At 51.2% G+C, this 24730-nt stretch overlaps 1 long non-coding RNA gene across 1 annotated transcript; it reads right to left on the minus strand.

Annotated features, from left to right (window-relative positions):
- Nucleotides 1-964: 964 nt before the first annotated feature.
- LOC132220565 (uncharacterized) lies at nucleotides 965-10735 on the minus strand. Its single transcript, XR_009449812.1, has 3 exons — nucleotides 9949-10735; nucleotides 9663-9834; nucleotides 965-1897 (listed from the first exon to the last, which is right to left on the minus strand). It is a non-coding gene; the product is annotated as an uncharacterized LOC132220565 (long non-coding RNA).
- Nucleotides 10736-24730: the final 13995 nt, after the last annotated feature.

Below are 24730 nucleotides of genomic sequence, written 5' to 3' on the forward strand. Positions count from 1 at the left end.
GGAACAGGGGCAGGAGAGAGCTGCAGGCAGAGGGAGCAGCCTGTTCCCTCGTTTCAGGAGAGAAGACAGAGCTACACAGGGAAGGTTCTCAGTGGGGGCGGTAGACTTTGCCCCCCAGGGAACACTTGGCCACGTCTGGAAATATTTGTGCGTCACAACTTGGGGGGAGAGTTGCCGCTGACCTTTAGCAGGTAGAAGTCGGAGATGGTGCCAGCTACCCTACCACGCACAGGACAATCCTCTACGACAAAGGATGATCTGATTTGAAATGTCAATGTTGCCCCTGTTGGTGGAGCAGAGAGCAAAGGGGAATGGGCTGTGAGCGGAGGCTGACCGCCCTGCAGGTGTGGTAGGCGCGGTGACACGATCCGATGAGTGTTCTGGAAAGGTCAGGTTAGCTGTAGTGTAAAACAGACGAGTGGATGGAAGCAGGGAGGCCAGTCATGGACAGCTGTAGTCGTCCAGGGGACAGATGATGGTGGCTTGGACCAGGGCTTTGGGCATGAAGAGGGAGGGCGCGGAATGGAGGAGGTAACAGAACAGGATGTGGAGGAGGACTATCAGAGCTGACACCTGGCTTTCTGCATGGGCGGTGATAATGGCGAGCACACGCCAACATGTTGTAGGCAGCAGGAACGGCATCATGACCCGTCAGAGCAAACCTGGGTTCAGCAACCTCGGGACTCGGGTTCTGGCTAGGAAAGGTTTCAGAGCAAGACCCAAACTGTAAGAGAACGCTTACTGGGTAAATTACAGAGATAGAAGTACTTCTTAGAGCAGTGGTTCTCAACCTTGGCTGCACATTAGAATCACCTGGGAATCCTTTTAAAATCCTGATTTCTGGGCCTCATCCTCCGGAAATTCTGTTTCTTTGTTACTAATGTTGTGGCCCCACCCCATCACAAAGAGACAGAATTTCCGGAGGATGAGGCCCAGAAATCAGGATTTTAAAAAGATTCCCAGGTGATTCTAATGTGCAGCCAAGGTTGAGAACCACTGTCCTAGAAGAAATGGGCTTAGAAAACAAGTCATAGAGGTAAAGGAAGGGCCCGTGGAGCATGGGGGTGAGGAAACTAAAGGTAACACCTGTGGGTGCTTCAGGATCCTGGGTCCTCTGGGTCTTCCATCCTGAGGGTTTTCAGGGTAGAGATTTTAGGGGAGACCTGAGGGGAAAGATCTTAATATTCAGCAGTTTTCCAGGTGTGTCCTTTCAGGGCTGTGGTCTCCACTGATGGATTGGCCGACACCAGCGCAGGGGGTCATCATGCAATGCAGCTGGTCCTGGGGTCAGCCAGGGCTGGGTTTATTGCTTACCTGGGCCTGGAGCTGAAATACAACCGAGGGATAGATGTTATCTCTAGGGAGGAAAGGTCAAGGGTTCCAAACTGCATGAGCAGCGAAGGGCTAGGGGAGGAAAAGTCACCCTGGAGCCAAGGTCCCACCGTACAAGTGACTGTCCGTGGCGAGGCACCTGGGCGTTCCATCCTGGTGACCTGCTGTACCGGGCCCAGCGTCTTTGCTCGGCTCCTGTCGGCCTAACTGCCTAGAGCACATCCCGCTATTGCAGCCGGGTCAGAGATCCTTCCTTTTTACCTCTGCATCGGATTCCACTGTGTACATGCACCACCGCTTTTCTATCCACTCACCTCCTGAGGGGCGCTTGGGCTGCTTCCAGATCTTATTTGCATTTTAACAGTTTCCTCTGGCTGCCATGAGTGGAAGGAGAGAAGCCCGTTAGGAGGACCCCAAGTCCAGTGACGAGTTTCTTGTCACAGTGGCGGTACGTGCTGAGGCTTCCGAAAGAGGGATGGTGTCCAATGATGGAGCTCTTGGCTGCAGGTCTCCTGGGCTGAGTCGATTTTGCTGAGAGACAGTGATTGCATGAGCACTAGGATCCCTATAAGAACAAAGTGGCAGGAAGTATACAATAATGGTTGCTGAAGGACTAATAAGGCTCAAGAAACAGAGCCAACTGCTTCCCACCCCCAGTGCCCACGCTGCCCTAACCCAGCAGAGATGAGGCCCCAGCTCCAGTCTGACCGTAGCTGAGATGCAGGAGTCTAGACGTTGGACAGTGGAGGACGCATGAGAGGGGACACACATCAACTGGAGCAGGCTCAGGGGAAGCGCATGCTGTGGCGGGTCAGGGGCCAATCTGACAAGATCACAACGGCCGGAGAGTGAGCTGTGAGACACGGAGATGGGTTTGATGGACAAGGCTCTGCAAGAAGACAAGATGCCTTCAGGATGTGGCAATACCCTGAATAAGCTTCCTGAACCAGAACAGGGCAACGGTGGCCCCCCAGATGCTGTGAAAGAACAAGAAATGAAGTATGTGTGCCCTGACCAGTTTGGCTCAGAGGATAGAGCGTCGGCCTATGGACTGAAGAGTCCCAGGTTCGATTCCGGTCAAGGGCATGTACCTTGGTTGCGGGTGCATCCCCAGTGGGGGGTGTGCAGGAGGCAGCTGATCGATGTTTCTCTTTCATCGATGTTTCTAGCTCTCTGTCCCTCTCCCTTCCTCTCTGTAAAAAATCAATAAAATATATTTTAAAAAAGAAACAAGAACAAGAAATGAAGCATGTGGACTTGGCTTTATGGAGCCTCCAAGAGAATGTTCCCTTATATCGAAAGCTGATGCCTGGCTTCTTTTTCATGGAAGAGTTTTTAAAAAAATACAAAGATTTAAACTATTATATTTCAGCTTCCAAATTTGAATCTTTTAATGATAAATCAAAAGTCAAAAAGGTACTCCCTTGCCCGGCTGGTGTGGGCCAGTTGGTGTGGCATCGTCTCGTGCACCAAGAGGTGGCCGGTTCCATTCACATGCTGGGTTTTGGGCTCAATCCCCACTAGGGGGCATGCAGGAGGCAGCTGATCCATATTTCTCTCTCATTGGTGTTTCTGTCTCTCCCTGCCCCTTCCTCTCTCTCTCAAATCAATAAAAACTTTTTTTTAAAAAAAAAGGTATGCCCACTTGGTTTGTGGAAGCAATGTTCGATGTGAACATGTTCGCCAGAATGAGAAACTGATTAGATTTCTCAGGAATGCAGAATATTTGGCTGTCGGAGCCTAACACTCTTCATTTACTAGCTGGTGTGTGAACAGGATGGGTTCGACATCTACCTTGAGCTCTGATTTTGCTGTGCTGCCAGAGTGGAACCCTGCCCAGCTACCTGTCCGTGTCCCGTGATACCAGGTGACCGGAGACAGGAGAGAGAAGGGCAAAGAGAGAGGCAGCCGGGTATGAGAATGGCTGCCTTCTCATTGACCCCCGGGAAGCGTGCTGAGTGGGCGCTGCGGAGCCTGTCCATGCAGATAGCTAGCCCTCTCACTGATTACTGGGATTCCTAAGATTCCTCAAGGTATTTTCAAGCTTTGACTCCGTTTACAGATGAAAAAGTTATCTGACAGCTAAAAAGAGAGTCAAGCAGAGTCCCAGAGAGAAGGGCTTCGGAGACACTGCGCCTGGGCTCAGCCCTGACAGCTCCCAGGCCGAGTGGGAATTCTGCTCCTCAGAAGTTAATCCCCGTTTCCCACCACCACGATCATCTTCAGAGAAGTGCAATACGCCAAGCCCGGCATACTTTTTCCTTATCTACTTGTAAACCATTCCCCAGGAAAGGGAGGGCTTTCCAGTTCAGCGCAGAACGTCTCATTTACCGTGTTAATTAAGAAAAAAAAGCGGGTCAGACTCTCTTTAAGTAATTTTCTTTCCTTCCAGTTTCTAGATCAGTGGTTCTCAACCTTGGCTGCACATTAGAATCACCTAGGAATCTTTTTAAATCCTGATTTATGGGCCTCATCCTCCAGAAATTCAGTTTCTTTGTTATGGGGTGGGGCCACAACATGAGTAACAAAGAAACAGAATTTCCGGAGGATGAGGCCCAGAAATCAGGATTTTATTTTATTTTATTTTTTAAATATATATTTTATTGATTTTTTACAGAGAGGAAGGGAGAGGTATAGAGAGTTAGAAACATCGATGATGAAAAAAAAACAAAACAAAACAAAAACAAAAACAAAACAAAAAAAACATCGATGATGAGAGAAACATCGATCAGCTGCCTCCCGCACATCTCCCACTGGGGATGTGCCCGCAACCCAAGTACATGCCCCTGACCGGAATCGAACCCGGGACCCTTCAGTCCGCAGGCCGACGCTCTATCCACTGAGCCAAACCGGTTTCGGCAGAAATCAGGATTTTAAAAAGATTCCCCAGGTGATTCTAATGTGCAGCCAAGGTTGAGAACCACTGTTCTAGGTGAAAACAAACCTCCTAGTTGTCACAGGCTCCTCTCTCCCCTTTGCTTCCCACTCCCAGTGGGCTGCCCAGCGTTGTGGGTGCTGCCCTCCCTACGTCTCTTACATCCGCCCCCCCTCTTCTCTCCCGCTGCTGCCCCCCCACTTAGCCTCCTAGCTGGCCTCCTGGTCTCCTGTCTGGCCTCGCCTCCTCCACGGCGTCGTTGCCATCCACATTGCAGACAGGTTCATCTTTATTCAGTGCCTGGGGTCCAGGAGGGGCTTAAGAAATAGTCCCCAAATTCTGAATTTTCTACCATCTTATTCGGAACCCTACAGGCACCCTGGACCCTACACATGAAGTCTGAGCTCTTTGGCCTGCGCCCTGAAGCCCACCCTAATCTGACCCAGCCCACCGGTCATTGTTACCCCTCATGGATCTGCCATTCCGGCCACAGTGAGGGACAGCTTCTGGTGCTGCCCAGCTTGTCCATTGTTCACGCTCCTCTCTCCGTGCGATGCTCGGTCTCCCTAATGCCACCTGTTCTGCAAGCCCAAGCTCAGTGCCCCCTCCTTCCTGAAGCTGTTCCTGATCCCATGCAGCCAGACACACCGTTTCCATGCTCTCCACCCACTTAGCACTTATTTTGCTCTTTCTTGTGTAGAACTCTCTGTCATTTAAGCACATGTCGTCCGAGATTGTGCACATTTTGAGAGTGACATCTGGGTCTTCACTCAACAGCGTATGTAGCGGGCACACCAGGATGTCTGGCACTAGCACGCATTCAGGGAGTGCTGGCCTCACCTTTTGCATCGAGCTTTTCCCAAGATGACCCACTAAAATCTCGGCAGGACAACTGCTTTTCTTGAGAAACCCAAGGGTTTCACAACCGAGGCGCTCTGCTTACGTTAGGGCCAGTGGCATGAGGTAGCAGAACACATCAGTCCTGGATCTGTACTTCAGTGATCTTAGAAAATTTTCTTAACTTCCTTATTTCCCTTCCAAGTAGAACGACTCTAAGAAGATAGAAATTTATTCTCCTTTTATGTAATGACCCATTGGTGGGCAGATGGTTGAGGACAGGTAGGAAACTGTTCTTTGAAGCCAGCCAGAGACCCAGGTTCTTTTTGCCTCATTACTCTAATGCTGTGCAGGTGAACTAAAGCTTACTCACCGGCCCTAAGCCACATCTATTTCCAATTCCCGGAAAGGTGGAGGAGAGAGGAAATAGCACCCTTAGTAAGGGCTTCACCTCAAAATTGCACATATCACTTTAGTGCCAATCCTGTCAACTAGAACTTAGTCACATGACCACACCTAGCTGCAAGGGAGGCTTAGGAAATATTTACCAGGCCTGAGTATCTGATTCTTCCATCATCCTATTAAGAAATATTTTGGAAGAATGAATATGGAGGGGACAAGTACCAGGTTTTTTGCCACATTACTTTACAAAGTTGTTGCAAAGTATAAATGCAAAGATTGGCAAAGCACCCAAGATTATGTGCAGCAAAATCAATATTTGTTCCCTCCTAATTTGTCTCAGTATTTCCCACTTGCCTAGCAGCCTTCCACATAGCAAGCAAGTTCTCACTACATTTTTGATGACCGAATGCTTAAATGAATGAGCTCATTTTGCAGGCCCATCATTTCTAACTACATAAAGCCATTTGTAATTTGCTTATTTATTGCTGTTGGATGAAAGCTTGCTGCTCAAGTAGTGTACTGATTAATGGATAAAGAGCTTTCTGTCTACATCAACCATATGCCAAACTAGTAGAATTATCCTGAATACCTCTAAGCCTTAAAAATTCCCAAATGAGGGGGACTACATTATTAAGGCTTTGTGGCTTAGTGTGAGATTGCTAAACTCCACTTTATGTGGGTGCCTGCTGTTTCTCTAGAGAGCAGATAGAAAGAAGTGATCCCCACCAGCCCCTCGCATTTTTTGGTTCGAGTGCTCAGGCTTGGCCTGTCTCCAGAAACTAGGATGGATAAGTTGCCGGAAGCCAATTCTAGCATGTCATAATTTCAAGAGTTTCATCAAAAGGTTGATGGAACTTGGGGACTCAACAGGGTTGAGTCACATATGTAGTCACCTGTTGGGAATGGCTGAGGGCATTTCCCCAAACCTGAAAAGGGATGATTGTTGGCTGCCAGACAGCTAAAGGGCATCTTAATCTACATGTTATAGCCTCCTACTGGCCAAACACCTGCCCTAGGCTAATTCCCCCATTCTGACAACGCTTGTGTATACCGTTTGAAGTGTATATCTCTGCCTTGTCTCAGGACAAGTTGTGTTAATAAAAAGCATGGGGTCCTGAAGCAAGGATATCTTAGAGCCAAGACCTTAGACCTTAGAAACTTAGATCTTAGTTTCCTTTAAGCTAAGCTCCTCTGACCCCCAAATGCCTTTCAAAATTATATTTTGTCTCTGGACTCTTTATTAATCTATGCACAGCCTTCTCCAGATTGCTGAACCCTTCTTAATGCTGGAACAAGAACCCCGGCAGAAGTGGACGGGCAGAAGGTCCTAGGATAGTGGTCGGCAAACTCATTAGTCAACAGAGCCAAATATCAACAGCACTTCTTCAGAATAGACTCGCCCAGGCCGAAAACCGACTTCTGCGCATGGGCCACGAAGTTTCAACTGTACGCACGCCCGCACGTGGTATTTTGAAAGCCACACTCAAGGGGCCAAAGAACCGCATGTGGCTCATGAGTTTGCCGACCACGGTCCTAGGAGAAGCTGAGCAGGACGGTGGAGTGCTCCCGCTGAAGGTCACGGCGGCCTGTGAATCCTGGGAAAAGCGCACGGGCAAAGGTCTGCGCCAGATGGGAAGTGGGGAGCTCACCTGGCAGGAATAACCCTGGAGATCAGCTGCGGTGAGTTTGAGCCTGTTGCTTTAGTCAGGGGAGTCCCAGACTCCTTTGCAGGCATGTGCTTAAGCAGTGACTCAGCAAATGACAGAATGCCGGGGAATTGTCATTAAAACAAGCCCCAGGGCTCTGGAACACTGAGCGGACGGGCCTAAAGAGAAAAGCAGCTTCTGGAAGTCTCGAGGGAGGCAACTACTGCTTCACTAGACACATGTCCAGAGGAAGCGCTGGAGACCTGCACCCCCACCCGGGGGAAAGCCCTGTGAGAATCCGGGCAGCCTCCCCTGGGGCCCGAGTCAGGGGCCCGTTAGGGGTGGCCAGCCAACCTGGTGCTAACAGCCCAGATTCCCAGGACTTCCTCTCTCTCCTCCTCCTCCGCATTATCTCCTCACTGGAGACAACTTCCCACTCCCTCTTCGAGTCCTTCCAAGTTGCTGAGTTAATCTCTTCTCTTGAAACCTCAGAGTGTGTATACCGAAATATTTCCTGAAATTGGATGCTCTGTAATCATATGTGTGTGCGCACATATATGTGTATGTTTAGGGATTTCTCGAAACATTTATTTACTCAAATAATGTTTTTGGGTGCGTTCTATGCCAAGGCATTGTGATACCAAGACCCAGCAGTAAATACAACAGACTATGTGCCTACCTTGATGAGCAAAGAAATATTACATGGTGTGTGGGTGTCTATATATACACTGTGTGTACACACACACACACACACACACACACACACACACAGTGACTGTCACACAGTGAGTACCCAATAATTAGATGCCCAATAAAAGTGAGAGCTAATGTGTATTGAGTACTCATATGTGCCAAGTACTCTTTAATAACCCTAAAAGATAGAAACTATTATCTTCATTTACAGATGGAAAACTGAGGCATAGAAAAAGAACACAGGTAAGAGTTAGTAATGTGAGATTGAAGCCCCAACATTGTCTCCAAAGCCTGAATCCTTTTTCTTCCTCTTGAAAATGGGCTGTCTTTACTCAAAGGCAGACTGTAGATCAGGCGTCCTCAAACTGCGGCCTGCGGGCCACATTTATCCGGCCCGCCGGGTGTTTTTGTAGCCGCTGCCTGTCCTGCTTAGCAGCCCACTCGTCCCGGGCCCGCAGTGCGCATGTGTGGAATGTCTGAGGGACAGTGAACTGGCCCCCTGTTTAAAACGTTTGAGGACCTCTGCTGTAGATACTCTAAATCTGCCTGTGCTACTCTAAGAAGAGCAAGCTTCAGGGAAAAATCCGGGGAGAGAGAACGTGGAGTTGGGTGGGGACAGGACTGAGAGACTGTTTGTTTGACTGTGGGCCTGCGATGTGATTCTCGTCTTCCAGTTTTGCTTGTCTCAGACAGTGATGCTTCTGAGTGCATCAGAACACCTACTGTAAGGGACCAGCAAACTCCGTCCCAGAGGTCTTCCCTGTAGGCCTAAGTCCAAAGCCAAGGTCTTAATATGATCCCACTCGCTATTGGTCTGAAATCACTAAAAACCATGTTCAGAAACTGACACTTCAGGCGATTGCATTTATGAACTCACTAGTTTCATACATGATCAGGGAAAAATGGGATCCTGGCAGAGGAAGCTGTGACATACAGGAGGAACTGTAGAGGGACTGGTGTACCCCAGCCTTCAAGCCTCTCTGGAACATTCCTCACTGCACCCCACTCCTACCCACTGGAGGAACCCGACCATCCACCCTACTGGGCTCCCCGCTAGCAAGGCCCACTCGATGGCAAGCGTTTGAACTCCCTGTGGTCTGGAGGGGGTTATGTGGGATTAATGTAGAGAAGAGAGAAGTGTACACAAGAACTGGCTGAGGATTACTGTGAAGATGAGAGAAATCGTGCTGGTATAGACTTTGAGGATGGGGTGTGTTATTACTGGCTTTGTTTGTTAGTCTGATGAATATCAGATGGGATCTCAATCTGACTAGAGGAGGAATGGAGAACATGGCTCCGTGGCATCCCCTTGGACGCAGTAGCTAACGTAACTTTGCTCAGAGCCCTTAGCATTTGTGGTTGTATGTGGGCGTGTCAGATCATGCTGGGCAGCAGGACATATGGGTTGAAGTGAACTCTGTGTGTGTGTTCTGTGCTAAGCAACTAAGGGGGAGAATGTAATAGACACCACGTGGAGCAGTTGCCTAAGTCATAACAGCGCCCCCTTCTCTGAGTACCGCCCCTAAAACTCAGGGTGGGCCATGACGTCTTTGTCTCTATCACCCACCAACACACTCCACCAGCACCAGTAGCTGCATGCGGTGGTGTGCCAAAGGCTGGGCACGGGAGAGAAACCTTCCTGGGTGCCAGCAATGAGGAAGTCGGTACGGAATTTAAAAGCAATAATATAACTAACCAGAAGTCAATGTGCTTTTTATTACCACCATGTGCTGGCAATGCTAAACAACGTGCACGATAAAGAGGCCCTTCCTGAAAAAAAAATCTTTTGTTGGCCTAAGCTCTAAACAACTGCCACACTGCTGCTGTGTTTTAATCATATGTATCTAGCTTCCAGTTAGCACATTTTTATTACTTACCGTTAGAGCTCGCATTCTACATGAAAGCTAATTGCAGAACTCCCGCTCGCTCAGGCACGCAGTATGCAGACTCAGCCACGCAGCTCACTTCCAGGACGTCCTCAACAGTTGGGAACCATTCACGCCCACGTTGTGTGCCCAGCTCTGTAGTGCTACCAACTCCTTACCTAGACTCGAAAGAAGCAATGATAGCACAGTGATTACCAACACGAAGAAACAGAACTTGAATTGCTTTAATGTTGTCCTGTCGTGAACGCCAAGAGGAAAGATGTTGGGCTTATGAGACACGAGAAATCCAAAGGTCCGTGTTTGAATGGCTTGATCCTGACCACCAAGAACAGGATGCCTGATATAAAGCAATGAATGGGTCAAATAGCGTTAATGTTTGCTATTATTCAGACATTTCCTCTGATTTCTGTAAAACAAGAACTTTGGGAGATTTAACGAAAAATGATTAAGATGTTTGATGACATTTCTATTTTACTAGAGAATTTTCAACTGTGTCAAGTTGGAAAGCTCCTGGAATTAATACCTAAGACACAGACATGGATAGTATTGCAATTGTTTGAATTTATTGTGAAATGGGAGTTTTGGGAATCTTTGCTCAATTTATCTTTATTTTACATATTACTTCATATGAAATAAAAATTTTAAATTAAAATTAGTAAAAACTGTTGTTTGGTCAACCACGAGCAAAGATAGATGGACCTATCTTATACTGCCTGTTGAACATGAATATGCAAATATTAATTTTTGACAAAATTACTTACAAGTTTACGAAAGTTACAACTGAAAACAAATACTGAAATTTATTACTCATCACTGGTGACAGACCTATATGCAAGTACTAATTTATTTTCCTTTTTTCCAAAAAGCACAGTAATGTAATAAAGAGTACTATTTCATTACCTTTTTTCTTTTATTATACTGCAGTAGGTATTTTAGTTTGCATCTTGCTTTTAAAATTACATTTTATTAGCATGAATACACGTACAAAGCTCAATAATAAATCTTTTTCACTGTGCTTCTTCTATGCTATTACTATTACTAGCTGTATTTCATGATTATTACTGAAAATATCTTTGTTGAGAAGGATGTTAAAAATGATCCACTCCACCCTGGCCTGGTGTGCTCAGTGGGTAGAGTGTTGGCCCTCACACAGAAGGGTCATGGGTACGGGTTCAATTTCCTGTCAAGGGCACAGAACTGGGTTGCAGGGTCAGTCCCCCCCAGCTCCCCCTCCCCATTTGGGTATCTGTGGGAGGCAACCAATTCATGTCTCTCTCTCACATTGATGTTTCTCTCTCTCTCTCTCTCTCTCTCTCTCTCTCTCTCTCCCCCCCCCCCCCCACTCCCTTCCATTCTCTCTAAAAATGAATGGAAAAAATAACCACAGGTGAGGAGTAACAAAAATAAATAAAAAGATCTCCTCCAGGTGTCTACTATGCCGGTAAGTCACTGACCGGTTGATCTGAGGCACATACCTGACCCGACCGGGACCAGTCATCCTGCAATGTGACCTGCGGGCTGAGGGACATGGGGGTTAGAGACATGGACGCTGAGCTGGGTTATGAACCACAGCAGAGTCCAAGTGCATGAACTGTTCCGGAGTTCAAGAGCTGCCCTGCTCTGCCCTTCCCACAGCTTCCCTGGACCCTGTGAGAGACCCGGAATCATTCCAGTAAACCTCCCGTGCGCCTTAGAGGCAGGCTCAGCGTCTACACCTGGGACAACTGTCTTCATTACTGACCCTTCGGGCTGGGGACCCAAACCAGGGCCCTCGGCACCAACAGAACGAGACAATTCGCTAAAGCAGAGCAGAAGGGAGGCGCCGGCCCAGGAGTGGAGACAGGGGAGCTCGTGCACTAGGGGCACCTTCTCCGGCCGGGACTGGAGCGATCACATTCTTTGGGGCCCTTCTGCACACGAGGCCCCATTGCCCCATTGCCACCTTGGGCTGTGCGCTCCGCACCTGGGGCTGTGCGCCCCGCCCTCTTGGTTCGCAGTGGGGAACCCTTTGCAGTTCCTGTAAGCAAGCACAGGTCCTGACGCAGGTAGGCATTGAGAAACAATGGGATCTTTTGGATAGTAGCCCAGTGACATTTTTACACAAGGCAGGGCCAGAGGCAGAGGAGGAAAGGAAAGATGGGAAAGCCGCTGCCAGCCAGGATGTGAAACATCCTCCCCCTCCCCGCCCCCTTTTCCCTGCTCACTCTGCTCCCAGTTATAGGTCTCATCCTCAGAGTGGGGTTCCGGCCCCCCGGCCCTGTCAGAGGATCCCACAGACCGCCCTGCAGCTCCAGGCTGGGTTGCCTCTCTCGTGATCATGGTATCTGCCCTGCCAGGTAAGTATAGGTTGCCTCTCTCTATCCCTCAGCCTCCCTCACCCCCTCGAGGCTTGCCTCTCCCAGAGAAGGGGTTCCTCTGCTGTGTGTGGGGTCCGAGGGGAGGAGAAGGGAACCTTTCTGTGAGACAGCTCCTGTAATTCTGACAGTCACCGCACGAGGCAGGGACGGTCAGCCCGCTTATTCCTTCTGCTTCTTTTGTGTCTGAAAAAAAAAGCAGCAGCCTTGGCAGTCGTAGGTCCTTCCCCCTCCCCCCACACCCTCCTCTGGGCCTTGTTTTCTGCACCAGAACAGCACGGACAGGAAGCCAGCTACTGCTGGTCCCCGAATACAAGACGCCAGGGAAAGGCTCTATTTTCATACCAAACCTGGTTTCCTGGTGGGCACACAAATTGTTGCCTGTTAAAATAGCAACTCGGGCAGAAAAGTCTCCATCTGCTTAGATGTGCATCCCATCAGGAGCTGGCCTTGCAGTCAAACCACTGATGTTTCTAATGAGCTGGAAACAGAGCTCCCTTCACGGCTCCCAGCCTTTGGCCCAGGATCATCCGCTCAACCAGAAACCCGGGGCCTTTGGCTGTGTCCACCCTGCCCTCTCCATCACTCTTTCTCACTCTTTTCCAGCCCGCAGTCCAGGACTACTGCTCTTCCGCCTGCACACGGGCCCTCATTAGATGGCACCGGTCAAGCCCAGGCCAGGGGCATGGTGCCCGGCCCTCCCTCAAGAAGAGGAGATAGACACAACTCTGGGCTATTTCTTTTGCGCTGTCGATGCTCCTATCCACAGCCCACCGCCCTTGCCTTTTTCCAGTCAAGATCAGAACCACTGACCGGTTTCCACAGTCTCTGTCCACAGACGTGAATAGCAATGTCACAAACTCAAAGGCCTCAGGGGACCAGACAGGTCGTAATAAAAATAGCCGACCCCGAGCTCCACTTGGCTCTCGCTTCACCTCCCTGGAGTCTTGTGGAGGCCTCTTCTCAGTGGGGTCTCCCTGACGAGCCTTTTCGAATTGCACCCCCAGCGTTCTCCACCCCATTCCCTGATGTATCTTCCTCCATAGCATTTGCCATGATGTTTATTATATAATCCACTTAAAAAATCCTCATCTGAGGATATGTTCCCCCTGGTTTTGAGAAAGAGAGAGAGAGAGAGAGAGAGAGAGAGAGAGAGAGAGAGAGAGAGAATGAATCATCAGTGTGAGAGAGAAACATGGATCGGTTGCCTCCTCTGTGGGGATTGAACCTGCAACCTGGATATGTGCCCCAATGGGGACTTGAACCCGAAAACTTTTGGTGCACAGAACAATGCTCCAACCAACGGAGCCACTTGGCCAGGGCAATAATCTACTTTTTTATTTTCTGTCCCCCACTCTGCCCCCATATGGGTGCTATAAGGGCAAAGATTTGTCTGTTTTGTTCCCTGATGTATCCCCCGTACTATTGGCCATAGTACATGCCCAGTCAATACTCACTGTATAACCCAAGGCCAGGCACTGTACCAAACACTTAGATGTATTAAGGCAGTAATCCTCACAACTCACCTATGAGATAGTTGTTATTATTTCCACTTTGCAGGTGAAAAAGCAGGAGAACAGAGAGGTGAGGGGTGGACCCAGGACTCAGACACAGGTGGTGTGGCCGTGCTCCCCGCCACTTGCCTGCTCCTAACACACTCTGTGCAACATGGGAGGGGCCAGTGGGAACTGGGACAACTGGAAAAGGCTTATTCTGCCTGAAAGCATTTCATTTTTAAAAAATCGTGTTCTGGACCAAAAAAATAAAATAACCCATTGACCTTAGTTAGCCCTCAGTTAGATGAGGATGGCCCTAAAGTAGAATTGTAGACAAAAACAGACTTTTATTGGGAGGGGAGGGACCAGAGGTTTATGGTAAAGAGATTAGCCAACCAAACCATGGTGTTGGAGAGTCCACAGGTGTGTTTTCCTTGGCTGTTTGCCCTCCGAGTGGGGTCTGTGCAAGGGGCGCTCAGGGGGAGCTGTTTGAGCAGCAATCTCCTTGCAGCCCGGTGGACCCCCCCCTAGGAGAGCCAACCCCAGGGGCCACCCCAATGACAGGCGCGCTGCTGATTGTCGCAGGTGGTCTCCTGGGACGGAGCAGCCTCACAGAGGACCAAGCCTCGAGCCATACACACGTGCATTATCTTGGCATCTTCCATGGCCCCGAGGCACCTTCCTCTGTGTCCTCCTGGGCATCCCCAAATCATCAGTTTCGTTAGCAGGTGGGCAGCGTGGCTAAGACACCAAGACGCCTCAGCTTGCGCAGACCCCCAGCCATCTCACACTCGGCGTCCAGCTCAGGGGGGCCAGGGCCCCAAAGCCTCCAGAAACGCCTTCAAGCAATAATGCTTGGAGGCCACAAATATTTGTTGGACACCAGAGGCCACACTGACGTCGTGACCTGGACCGGAGGAAAATGAAGAGAAACCTTTCTCTTTTGTGAGGCAGCTCTGGCCACATAATAACCAGCCCAGCCTGTCCATGCAACTAGGATGGGCTAGAAGTCACCAATTCCTTCAACACGCGCTCCGTGACCACTGGCCGAGCCCCTCCCGGGGCAGTAATGTGCTAGACAATGGTATAGACAGGCACGAGACAGGTCTAAGCAATGCATCAGATGTGCAGGCAAAAGACTACCCCCGTCTGGGATATGTTGGTTTTAGGGGGACAAAAAAGCAAACCAGAGCCACATTGGGTGGGGTTGTGTTGGAGGGAAAGACTCCCAGGTGGGATTCAGGTGGGCAAGTTATGAGGAGGATTCCTCGCAGACAGGAAGGGCGATGGGACTGTCAGTGCCCAGCCCTGGGGTGGGGTGCCCTACGGTGCCCAGGAGCCCACACGCACTTGGGCAGAGCCCCGTTCTCCATTCACTTGGGCTGGGGTGGAGGGAGCCCTGCTGGGGCAAACGCAAGTCGCCTCCACCGTGGACTCCACGTTATCCCCCAGGCCGGCACTTACCTCCGGCCTCTGCGTCTCACCAAGTCTGAGCATCTCACGGAGCCTGAACATCTGTGAGTGGATGCTGCCAGCTTCTCCGTGAGTGGATGCCCCTAGCTTCTCCGTGCCCACGATCTGGCGTAGGCCCTAAAGTCAGATGCACCTCGCTCTGCCACTTCCTGGCTGTGTGGGCCGCACACAGTTTAGTGACTCTTCTGGAGACTCCGTCTCCTTGTCAGCAGGATGACATGGCGTCTAACTTGGAAGATTACTGGGAGAATGAGATGGGAACAGGCAATTATAGAATAACATATATTGTGTTAACGGAGAGAATCCAAAAGGGTTATCTCTTCAGAAAATGCCTTGCAAACTGTGAAGGCCAGTGCAAGTTCGTCGGGATATCTGTTAAATGAAAGCTCCACGAGAGCAGGGGGTTTTGTCTGTTTTGTCCACAGTTGTGCCTCCGGAGCCTAGGACAGTGCCTGGCATTCAGCAGGCACCCAGTAACACTTGTGGCAAAAGTGGATGAATGCTGGCCCAGAAGGAGGTACACCAGTTGAGAACTCAGCAGGCAGAGGTGAGTTCCTTTATGTGGTCAGGACTGGAAGCTACAGGTCCACAGGGGGCAGCCCCCCAACCCCCTGCCAGTCGGCCAGCTCATGGGGTGGGGGTGCACCCCTGCCTGCCTCTCTGGGGCTCAGTCTCAACCCCTAGACCTAACCCTTCAGGATCCTCTCTAGCTCAGCTGCGGGCTGGGTGGCACGTGCGTGCCCCTTCCTGCTCCATCCCAGCCACCACGTCCAGGATCGGAGGGTGTCAGGAGCATGAAAGAACCAGTCTTGGACACTGGGGCTGAGACACGGGCAGAGAGCACTGGGTTCTCTCCACACGTCTACGCCAGAGCCTGAAATAGCCGTGAGGCTGAAGAGGATCTCAGAATAGCTTTCGGCTCCACCACAATTCCAGGCTGGGGCACAGGAGGGCCAACTAGGCAGCCCACGGCGTGGGAAAGTCCTTGGGGAAGAAAAATGAAAATTGTGATACAAAAACCCAGGCTTGTCCTTGTTCAGGGAAGAGCGACAGCGTCTTCAGTGGCTCCAACGGTCCAGCCAGTGGATGGTGAGCAGCGTGGCGAGGTCGTGGAGCCAGCAGTGAGGCCTTAGCTGTGGCTGCTGAGCCCTGGGGAGCCCTGAGGCGGGAGCTTCCCGGAGGCCCGGAGGCTTTGAGAAGTATCCCCTCATCAGATGTGACCGGCCCGGCAGGGGCCTTCCACCACAGAACCACGCGTGCCGGCGCTGGGCCTGCACCTCACAGACGTTATCCTACTGAGTTGTCGCCACACGTCTGAGCAAAAGACACCATGGTTCCCATTGCACAGGTGAGAGAGCTGAGGCTCATGGATGGTAAGAATTTGGCTCAATAAGTCATGGAACTGGGATTTGAATGCTGGTCTGTGTGATTCCAAAGAGCATTTTAGCGGGGACTGGGCCAATGGGAAGGATCCGGCCTCTGACTGGGGCCAGGGTAGGGAGGGGGCACTGCTCCAGCCCTCAGGTGGTTCAGAACTGTCTCTGTGATGGTGGACAGCACCACCACCCACACCACCATCACCCGCACCACCATCGCCCGCACCACCATCGCCCGCACCAGTGCTGCAACGCGGACAGGACAGCTGGAAAACCTGAGTTCTCCCGTGCCTTCTGGTCCAGACCCTGTTCCTGGCAGGCACCCCTCTCTTGCATCCTTGAGAGGTGGGATGGGCAGGCCCGGGGGGGGGGGGGGGGGGGGCGGGACAGGGGGGAATCGAGAAGGAGATAAGAGGAAGCCAGGAGGCTGCCCAACCCCCTGTAGAGCGCATACCACTTGTTGCTTCTGCCTTTGGATCCCTTCTTTTCTGTCCCCATCACCTACTCCAGGAGGTGCCACATCTGAGACTGTTCCAGGGTCTGCGACTCTTCCTCAAGGAGGGACACGGCGCTACGTTTCAGGGTACCCTCAGGCGTGGCTTTGGAACACAAAAAGGGCCAGGTGAGAGAAAGAGCTCAGCCGTAACCACATCCTAGGTTACCCCAGCCCCATTCCTAACCTGCTGCCCAAGACCCTCAACCTCCCCTGCTGCTGTCCTCTGCTCCCTCCCCCTCCCGGCAGAGGCCCGCCTCTCTAGAGCTACAGTAAGGTGGTCGCAGGGTGTGGTGAGGAGACTACCACGAGGGGGCAGTGTGGAGCAAAGACCCCATCCGCCATCTCGCCAAGAGTGTTTTTTCACTTCCTCCAAGTCCCAGGACCAAAGGGCCACCCTTGGACATATTCCTCGGGCTTTGCTTGGAGAATCTTTACACTCATTGTGTTAATTTCCATAAGTTAAAGTATATGCACATTCTGAATTACCCACAATACCTTGTTACTGAGGACTGAGCTTGTCAACGCCGACCTTGACATTTGGCAGCAAGTAGCAGTACGTTAACTGGCCTAAACCAGTGGTTCTCAACCTGTGGGTCGCGACCCCTTTGGGGGTTGAACGACCCTTTCACAGGGGTCGCCTAAGACCATCGGAAAACACATATATAATTACATACTGTTTTTGTGATTAATCACTATGCTTTAGTTATGTTCAATTTGTAACAGTGAAATTGGGGGTCACCACAACATGAGGAACGGTATTAAAGGGTCGCGGCATTAGGAAGGTTGAGAACCACTGGGCCCTAAACGAACTAGTGAAGAGCAGAGGAACATGGAATATGGGAATGATGTGATTGCTCTGCGTGGAGGCCGGTGATATCTTCTCCCCGAGGCTTCGCAGTTCTTCCAGGGTACCCCCCCTCCCCCCGACTCCCCGGGGGGCAGCATCCAGCAAGCCAGGTGCAAAAGACCCTGAGCTATGGCTGCTGTTTGATGAGAGGCGACCGACTCGCAGCCAAACCACCTCCTCTACTCCAGTCCATTAGCCACTTTGGACTTCGTTGTGTTTCTTTGATGATATTTAACCTGTACATTTACTTTAGATTTCGGGATGTGTGATCTAGCAGTTTATACGTATTAAATTTGTGTACTTATTTAAGTGACATTATGAAATGTAACTGCATCCAGCTGGCGTGGCTCAGTGGTTGAGCATCGACCTATGAGCCAGGAGGTCACGCACGGTTCAATTCCCGGGCAGGGCACATGCCCAGGTTGCAGTTTATAAAAAAGGTTCACATCTTTTTATTTGATCATCAGTATAAAGAACTCTGAGAGAAAGAACCCATGACTCAGAAAATAATACGTCTGAAAACATGGGTATAAAGGGGACACTCGAGACCCGAATCCAGACATCTGGACCCGAAGCCCTTGCACGTCCCCCCCACTCCCCCCACGTGCTGTTTGCACGTGCGCAGGGCAATTTTGCAGCTGGCGCCGCCTCGGGACACTTACAACCTCAGACGTTCGGGTATTAACTTCCCAATGTAGCCACAGGTACCAGGACATGTCTCAGAGTCACCCAGAGCTCTGACTCATGAATGTTCCTTGGTCTGGTTTTGACTGAACAGGATGAAGTTGGAGAGTTCCAGCCTTAGTTTCTGTTCCTCTTCTTGCTCGTCACTGTGACGTTCCTTGAAGAGGGCACACGTGTTCATTCCACGGCAGGCATCCAGCCCTTCCCAGAGGGAGGGGCTGGGTAGGAGCGCTAGGCATGAGACAACAGGGACTAGAGACGCAGGAAGGAAGCAGGTGACCTGGTAAACTTTACCTCCTTCACAGCCGCCTTGAGTATGTGAAATGCATGCAATCCGGGGACGGGACACACTGCTGATTCTCAAATGTTTTGTTTTAAAACAGCGGAACTTCCTTTCCAAGTGAAATATGGCCTGGCCGGTGTGGCTCAGCTGGTGGGGTGTCGTCCCGTGCACCAAAAGGTCGCCATTCGATTCCCAGTCAGGGCACATGCCTGGGCTGTGGCTTGATCCCTGGTCAGGGTGCATAGGGGAGGCAACCAACTGATGTTTCTCTCTCTCTCAAATAAATAAAAACAAACAAAAATAAATAAAACTGCCCTAACTGGTTTGGCTCAGTGGATAGAGCGTCGGCCTGTGGACTGAAAGAAAGGTCCCAGGTTCGATTCTGGTCAAGGGCATGTACCTTGGCTGTGGGCACATCCCCAGTAGGGGGTGTGCAGGAGGCAGCTGATCGATGTTTCTAACTCTCTATCCCTCTCCCTTCCTCTCTGTAAAAAAATCAATAAAATATATTTTCTTAAAAATAAATAAAACCAATAAAAACATATAAAAAATAAAGTGAAATCTCGCTTGGAAACCCAATACTTAAGCAAGAACAAGCAGAGATTCTCTTATTAACAAGGAAGTGTGGGGAGGCCTGGAGTAGCACCACAGTCCCCCAAGCCACCCCCTCCTTCTGAGGCTCCTCGCGGCGCAGGTGAGCACCGCTTGCATTGCGAATCACCTGGCCAGATCACTTGCCAGCTGGGCTGGAGGAAGACAGTGATGAGTAGCAGGCACCCAGGCCCCGCGATGAGCTTTCAGGTCATTTCAACACCAGGTGCGAGGGGCCGTGACAAAGGGCGAAATATTTTTAAGAAAGGCCCACCACATGCAAAACGCCACTCCTCTCAATAAAGTGATGCTGGCATTTCCAGGAGCGGTCGGCATCCACCCAGCCTTTACCACCGCGGGGCACGCGGACAGCTGGTGTGTGGTCAGTGATTACCGACGCGGCTTGTGTGTCTTGCCTTCCAGTTTGAACGTGTGCCTACTTCCCAGTTAGTCAATATCCATTGCGTACTTTTTTGTGCCACAGACATTTGTTCCTTATGGATCTGGGTGGCTCACAGGAGGCACATTTCACAGGAAAAGCAGTCGTGTGGTTCTCCACCGGCCTGAACCAGATAAGCGAATAGACACAGGACTTCAAAGGGAAGGTGCCCCCTCCCACCCCCAGGGCCTTTGATTGCTCCAGGACTGTCGGAGGAGAGCGCTGACGGGTGAAACCGTGGCTTTGGAGCAGCCTAATCGGAGTTATCGGAGGACTACCGCCAGCTCGTTTCGGAGGGGCAAACATTGCCTCTTATCCCGGCTTTCCTTATCTGGGACGCTGCCCCACCCTCGCTGGCCACCTGGAGGGAGCTGGCGGTTTTCTAACTGGCAAATCAGTCCTGAAGGTTGGAGAGCCCGGCGGGCGGCACGGAGCACACCTGGGCGACTCGCTCGCTGGGCTCTTGGCTCCTCCCAGAGCAGCCGGGGCTGGCCTTCCCACCAGGGCCTTCCAAGTGACTCCCACTGAGCTGAGCCCCTATGGCAGGTGGAACCCCAAACCAGGGAACTGGACCCCGGCCAGAGGAGCTGTGCTGGGTGCCAGATCCGGCCAACAGACCCTGCATTTCCCAGAGATGGTGAACAGGAGACGAAAAGAGTGGTGGGTGCTGCTCCAGCGGCAAGGGGTGGATTAGAGTGTGCAGGCCAGCCAGGGTCACGTGGGCCTGCGGAGGGCGCTCAGGAGGAGGTAAAGGCTGGGAGGAACTGTTAGCTTCCTATTCTGGCCTTGGCCGGATCTTTTTTTTAAATATATTGTCATTGATTTCAGAGAGGAAGGAAGTGGGAGAGAGAGATAGAAACATCAGTGATGAGGGAGAATCATTGATCGGCTGCCTCCTGCAGGCCCCACACTGGGATCGAGCCCGCAACCCGGGCATGTGCTCTGACTGGGAATTGAACCATGACCTCCTGGTTCATAGGTCAATGCTTAACCACTGAGCCACGCCAGCCGGGCTTGGCGGGATCTTATGGATGGAAACTCGCAAGGCCTCTGTCCCCTTGGAGGACAGACTGCAGCTGTTGCACGGGAAGCCCAGCCTTGGCCACGGCGTTGACCGAACCCATCTGCCCAGACCGCCTGAATAATCAGGGCTTCACCTCCCCTGGTTTCTTACAACTCTAGGGTGAGGTCCAGGGGCCATTGTGATCCTAGGTTTACGGCTCGTCTCAAGGCTGTTGGAGACTGGCTCCAGGTCACACAGCTCATAGGAGGCACATTGACTCTGAAATCGGATCTTCTAGCTCAGAAGTCCCATCTCTTTCCAACATTCACTGCATCTCGCCCACGCCCCCCAGACAAGCCTCCTTTATAACGGAGGTCACACTGTTCACAAACTGCCTTGCACATCCCGGTGTCCTTGTGTGAGACGAGCTGTCACTCTGTCTGTAGGACAAATGAACTCATGAGGCTCAGATGAATGGCTGGGCCAGAGTCACAGAGCAGAGTCAGGGTTCACCTGCTCTCAGGGATCCTGAGGACGGTTCTCAGGAGGCAAAGGCTTTTTAACCAACTTCTGCCTCTGCCTTGCTGTATGCAACCCAGTTCTCTGATGTGGGAAAGTGCATCTTATTTCTGGAGGCAGCAACGTCCCGGGCTTTCTCCTGTCGCCCAGGGGCAATGGAGGAGGACAGCTATGGAGAAGATCACAATCCTGTGCCCCTGGGGCCGGGGCCAGCCCTGGACTTCCCTTCTGCCTGGCAGGTCCCCCTTCACCCTGTTGTTCGTGGCCCTCTGGCGACCGTGGCCCAGGCCTGAGAGGCAGCCGGGCACCCTGGGTATCGGTGCGCTCCAGGCAGGAGACTGGGAACCAAACAGCCAGCCGCCCGGTGTCCAGACAGAGAAGGAAAGAGAAAGTGTGGGGAGAGGAACTGGACGCAGGGGCGGGGCAGAGCGAGGGGAAGTGTCTGGAGGCTGCTGAGTCCACACGGGGCTGGATGTACCCTAAGCTGGGCGGGTCCCCATCATCCAGTCACCCCCTTACGTCACAGATGGGGACACCAACGCCCAGGATGGGGAGGCGGGGAGGGGAACTGGCCAGAGCTGCACAGCTCCTTGGAGCCAGGGCGGGCCTGGGAAGCACCAAGCCTGTGCCCTCCAGTCTGTATTGAGATCTGCTATCCTGGTGTCGGGGGACCATGGTCTTCACCCAATAGCGCCCCCACTCTGTCATTGGTGGGAGCCAGCTGTGTGTCAGGCTCCGGGGTGGCCTCCCTGAGGCGCTGACACTTGGGCTGGGCCCAGGGCCAAGGGTGAGGCGGTCAGGTGGCTAGCTCAGAAGGGTAGTTTCTGGAAAAAGGACAGCCTTAGACCAGGACATGGAGAAGAAGAGGCCTGTGGTACAGAGGCATGTCGAACCCATCGTTTTCATCCCAGGGGGCTTGTAAATAGAAACACTTTACGTTGGAGTTCCATAAGCATTCAGGAGTGCTTGTGGAGCAGGTATTTTCCAGCATGAACTCTGTCGAGCCAATGTATTCTGTTCGTCAAGCTTGCTATACGATGCAGTTGCACTATTTCCTAGTTTGCCTTGCTTTTGTGTGACCAGAATTATCTTTGCATCTATTCTTCCTTTTATTATGCAGCACACAGCAGAGGTTTCGCTCACAGGTCTGTTTATTTCCTTCACATCCAACCGTACTGATGAAAGCTTTGCCATTAGGAAGTGTGGGCCCTTATTCCTGCCAGCTTTGACACTCCTGGGTCAAATTGTATATAAGCTAATGTGGTCTAGGAGATCTTATTATTTTGTTTTTTGGGTTTTTTTTTTTTTTTTTGGTTAAAAAACAATTTTACCAAGTATGATTCTTGCCATGCTCGCTTTTATTCTGTTTTGATTTTTTCTACTGGGAATATAAATGGAGTCAACGACTGAGTATTTCTGTTTCTTAGATGGTCTTTGATTTTTGTTGTTGTTTGTTTTTTAGAGAAAACTGAGTGAATTTGTGAAACATACGGAGAGACAGGTGGGAGAGGGAGAACACATAAGAGGCGGGACTCAGAGAGACACGCTGCCAAACCCGCATACAAGTCTGTCTCCCTTGTTTGGAGGACAAAACTCACCACCCTTTAAAGGGAGACAGGGACATCCTGGCTCCCTACAGGGTCATTCACACAGTCCAGTGCACAACAGAGGATTACTAGACACGTGAAGAAGCAGAGCAGTGCGACCTGGAGGCCAGGGGTTCCCACTGGAAAATTTTAAATGGGCAAAACGGCATCAGTTGTCCGTCTTAGAAGGATCGCGCAGGTAGCCAGAGACCCGAGGACCCTGACAAAGGACTGGCCTTGGAAGAGATGGCGTATCCTGTTAGCAGGATCTCCTCGTGGCTCCAAAGGAAGACGAGGAAGATAGAGACCAAGATTCCGCAGATCTGTGAGATTTGTGGCTGCACGAAGGTCACAAAATGTCAGAGCTGAAACATCTTAGAGAGCATCTCCTTACAGAGGACGGCACGAGGACTCGGGGAGGGTCGGTAAATTTCCTAAGGTCCCAAAGACATTTCCAAGATGAACCGGGGTCAGAGCCCACACCTCATAGCTTTCCTGTATCACAGGGCGTCCCTATGACTGCCTTGTGCTAAAACCAGGTAACCGATATGACTAACTCTGCGCGTTCTTACAGGGGGAAATCCCAACCACGGTTTCTAAGATGGCACCGTCATTTCTTCTTTCTCCCACGTAGAGTGAGGAGGTTTCCAGGAAGCTGTCAGGTAGCGGCAAGTAGTCATCACAAACCAGGCACTGAATGCCCACTTACATGAGGCTTCTGAGGCGGGATTTCTCGAGATGTGTTTGACATTCACTTGAGACTGCTTAGTTCTTGCCCAGGAGCAACATGAGGAGCCTGCGACTGGGGCTTTGATCCACGGTCGTGCCCAGTTAATACCATCCGGAGGAAAAGGAAGATACATCCATGACCTCAGCCAGCACTTGTGAATGAGGTGGTTGGCAACACACAGCACCAAGTGAAGGACCACAGTGGACAGACTGTGTCCTCTTCCTGGTCCTGGAGCCAACACAAGGCACCAGCAGTGGTTCTGCAGGTCTTCCCTCCCAAGATAGCCTCCACCTCACCCCCAGCCCATCCCTGAAAGCCCTGGTCCAATCTCTCAGGAAGTACTTTCCAAGAACTTGACATGCCTGACAACAAAATGGGCTCCCTCCTGGAGACGTAAGTTCCTTCCTAGGCCTTAGAGCTGCTCAAGCCTGGGGTCTTGAGGGCTGAATGACCAGAGGGCTCCATCCAATGGGGTCTTACAACCCTTCCCTGAGGCCGCTGCTGGCTGGGACTTGGTGTTGGTGCGCGAGCAGGTGCTAATGGGGGAGAGGAGCATGAACACATGCTAAGAGGACCGAGTGACCCCGGTGGGGGTAGGCCATGACTTCTGAGGCTCCTCCCTCCTGTACAATGAAAGGAATTCTCCGATTGGTTACAGAGGGAAAGAAGCTCGCCTTTACTAAGCAGCCACCGTGGGCTAGGGAAGGAGAGTTGGTTTTATACACGTCATTTTATTTAATCCTAACCTCGCCCCGTGATGCAGGCATCCTCACGTCCCCTGTGTTTTCTAATCAGGAGGCTCCAGATGTTAGCATGGGCAGCTAGTTAGGTATTAACAAAAGAGAAGAGAGAGAGCTGACTAAGCTATAGCTCCCAGACACCCCAGGGGCAGCAGCATCCCCAACCCCCAAGCAGGCAGGAAAAACCGTCGTTCTTCATACATATATTGATTTCAGAGAGGAAATATATATAGATTCATGGGTCAACGCTCAACCACTGAGCCACGCTGGCCGGGCAGAACCAGTTTTCCAATCTAGCAGGGAGCCAACCCATGCTCCCCCAGATTACCAGGGGGAGGGAGATCCAATAAAGGTGAGATTCCTCTGCTGAGGCATGCGCAGTAGACACCAAGATGGCGCCGTAAAGGGGAGGAGTCTAACCCGGGGAAAGGATTGGATAGGG

The sequence above is a fragment of the Myotis daubentonii genome, chromosome 18 (genome assembly GCF_963259705.1).
Source record: "Myotis daubentonii chromosome 18, mMyoDau2.1, whole genome shotgun sequence".
Taxonomy (NCBI): domain Eukaryota; kingdom Metazoa; phylum Chordata; class Mammalia; order Chiroptera; family Vespertilionidae; genus Myotis; species Myotis daubentonii.